Genomic DNA, 3,389 nt, shown 5'->3' on the forward strand with positions numbered 1-3,389 from the left:
TTTATAATAATTTCTAACAAAATTAGGTACAATGTAACCTCTAAATTTATCAAGTAAATGATAGGAAAGAAGATAAAACTTAAATTTGGCAGTTTGTTGATTATATTAAAAAAAAAAAGCAGAAACAACTAATTTGGTGGGCACAAAGGGTGAAGTCAATACTTTATACTGTAGAAGTCAACAATCCCTGAACTTGCTATAAAAGCCTAAAATAAATAGTCCTAGATCTTTTAACTTACCTTTTACTAAATTTACACTCAATACCAGGGAACAAAGAATTCCAGTAAGAATTTAAGAATTTTAGGAAGGAAGAACTATATTAAAATTGTTCAAACTGTAGTCCTGGTATGGAGCTATAAGAAAAGAACTGGACTGCTAACCACAGGGTTGGAGGTTCAAACTCACCAAGCACTCTTCAGAAACTCTATACAGGGCTGCTATGAGTTGAAATCTATTTGATGGCACTTAACAACATTATACTGGCATTTAAACATATGCTAGAGTGTTAAGGATTTGATATGACTGATGAATACACTCAGTGCAACTGTTCATTCTTTAGTGGTTTAACCTTGAATTTCACTATAGAACATATCTTTATGGGGCTTCTGTAGACACTGTTTTAATACTAAAGTGAGTGACAGTTTAATACCATGTGCATAGATACTTTTATATTTATGATCTAAAGCAGGAGTGGGCAGGCAACAGCCTGTGGACCAAATCTGAGCCATTGTCTATTTTTGTAAATACTGACAGTGGTTTAACCTTGAAACTAACAGAGTTTAGAAGCAAGTTCTGATTTTTAGTAAAAAGTTTTAGTACCACCCATTTGCAATCCAGTTAGTTAATTTTACTCAGTAATTCACTACAAAGTAATAGCAATATAAGGAATGAATAATGTAAGCCTATAATTCAAAACTTTACATAAGACTTTCCATTATTTTAAAAAGGAGAATAGAAGCATAGATCGACAACCATTGAGGCACAATTTTATTCTGTGTTTTTATTCTCTCAGCAGCATCTTTTCATTAGGAGAAACAGTAAATTCACAGAATAGAATTTCATGGTAGTTACTTGGTTTTCTTCATTGTAATAAACCATGAGGGGGACTTTTATTTCCATTAAATTTTTGGAAAATGGAACAAAAAGGTAATAGAATGTTTCCATGAACTTTAAAAATTCCCTCATATTACTACTTCAAAGCTTCTGATTTTCAGGGAACTTTTTTGGTGGTGGTGGTGGTATGCTGTGAAGTCGGCTCCAATTCATAGTAACCTGTGTACGTTTTCCAAGGCTGTAAATCTCTATAGGAGCAGAAAGCCTCACAGAGCTACTGGTAGATTCGAACTACTGACCTTGCTGTTAGCAGCCCAGCTGGTAATATACTATGCTACCAGTGCTCCTTAGATCTTTTAGATCTTAAATAACTGCTTAGTAAATACATGAATGAAGATATAATGGTTTTTATATTGTGATTATAATGAATGTTAAAATAGCAGTACATTTTAACATCATATGAAAAATAAAAATCACGTGACATTTCCATGCAAGAAAATACAACTTCACTGGCTATTGGTTAAGGTGGTAACTAGTTTCAATTATCTGCTAATGTGTCATCATGTGATAACAGGCCTGGCCCATTAGTTGTGTTATCTAATTTCTGCTTAATTTTTTTTAAAATGTCTTGTTGCTGCTGTTGTTAAGCGCCACTGAGTCAGTTCCAATCCACAGTGACCCTGTACAGGTTTTCCGAGGAGAGACTGGTGAGTTCTTAAACTGGCAATTTATTATATTTTACTTTTTAAATTTGCACCCTTCAATTTTGTATAATAGGAGGTAACAAGATGATCATTATACTCTACATTTAGTTTTACAAAGAAAACACTGCAAAATGTGATTATTTGTGCAAGAAAGCTTTATCTGAAATTAGGACAAGACATCAAAATGTAAGCCTTGGTGATCAGATAAAAACAAAACTGGCCTCAATTAGGAATTTGAAAATGTCTAGAAACCCAGCAGTGATGAGAGTCCCTAAGGCTCAAATTGTTATAAAAAGTCATTCTCCAATAAAGAATTCTTGGAGAAATGGCTAATTCCAGTGGAAAAGACAACATACAAGACAGACAAAATAAATCTGGATCATCTTATCAGACCTGAAAGCAGGGAAACTATCAAAGTCAGTGTATCGAAAGGACTGAGGGGCAAATTGGTAGACGTTTCCAGTGGCCAAAGATGGAACAACCTGAATGAGGGTCAATAGGCCCAACAGATTGAAACATTTCAAATTTATGTAATCATGGGTTCATGCTACAAATAATGAATTAGTCAAATTTTGAGGAGCTGAATCTAAAAGAACCAATTCATTTATCTAAAACTGAGTAAGGGGAAGAATTAAAAATTTATCTGACTTTTCTTACATGAACTAAACAATAGAGTCTAACCAAAGAGAAGATGCTTTTTTGTTGCTGTTTTGTTTTAGAATTTCCAGAACTTCTAATTGTGGATAACTTTCAACATATGCAAAAGTAGAACAGTATAATCAAGCACCATATATTCAACACATAACTTCAAAGATTATTAACAAGCAGTCAATCTTACTTCAGCTATACCAACCACATTTTTTTTTTTTAACTTTTGATTATATGGGTGAAAGTCAAAAATTGATTTTGCACTTAATCAACTGTATTTTCTTTCGCTGCAATGATTATAATCCCTTCCATTTATCATTGGTTAACAGTATTTGTCTCTATTCCCCCCCCCTTTTATATGATATACACAAAAACATGCAAGAATACATAATCATGTAACCAATCAAAAGGCATATTTTGCAAGCCAGTCTCCTGCCATCCGGCATCAGCCTTTGTCTTTCCATGAGTTTAGAGTCCTCAACTGCTCTGTTTCTCCATGCTATCACCTCTGTCTCTGAAGAGAATATGCTTTTATAGAAGTATTTCAATTAACAAATTAAGAAATAATGGAATGTAACTAACACCATTTTGGAATCTCCAATGAATTAAGAATCAGTGCACTGAATATTAATCACACTGAAATAATTAAGTAATAAGGCTACCAAACATTATGCATTTGAAAAAGGATATATATAATAAAAAAAGCATCATCACCTAAAAAGTTATCTATTCTCCCAAACAATCAAATCTGAATTTAATTATGCCTCTATATTTAATTACTACTATTTAGGAGAAGTATAAAGGACATAGACTAGTTAAAGTATGTCAGAGGAATGTAATCAGTAAATTTCCAACTAGGAAAACTGTAGAGAAATTATATTATTTCACCAACAAATAAACTGAAAGAACAAAAAAGAGGAGAAACTTCTAAATTAAGTGATCTAAGACATATAGGAGCTCTGGTACCATGTTGTTGTTGTTGTC

The 3,389-nt window shown here is 32.8% G+C and overlaps 1 protein-coding gene across 1 annotated transcript in view; it reads right to left on the reverse strand.

Annotated features, from left to right (window-relative positions):
* The window catches only part of LMBRD1 (LMBR1 domain containing 1), a 142,768-nt gene that overhangs the window by 72,726 nt on the left and 66,653 nt on the right, over positions 1-3,389 (reverse strand). The window lies entirely within an intron of this gene.

Source organism: Chrysochloris asiatica, unplaced genomic scaffold, assembly GCF_000296735.1.
Source record: "Chrysochloris asiatica unplaced genomic scaffold, ChrAsi1.0 scaffold00019, whole genome shotgun sequence".
Lineage (NCBI taxonomy): Eukaryota > Metazoa > Chordata > Mammalia > Afrosoricida > Chrysochloridae > Chrysochloris > Chrysochloris asiatica.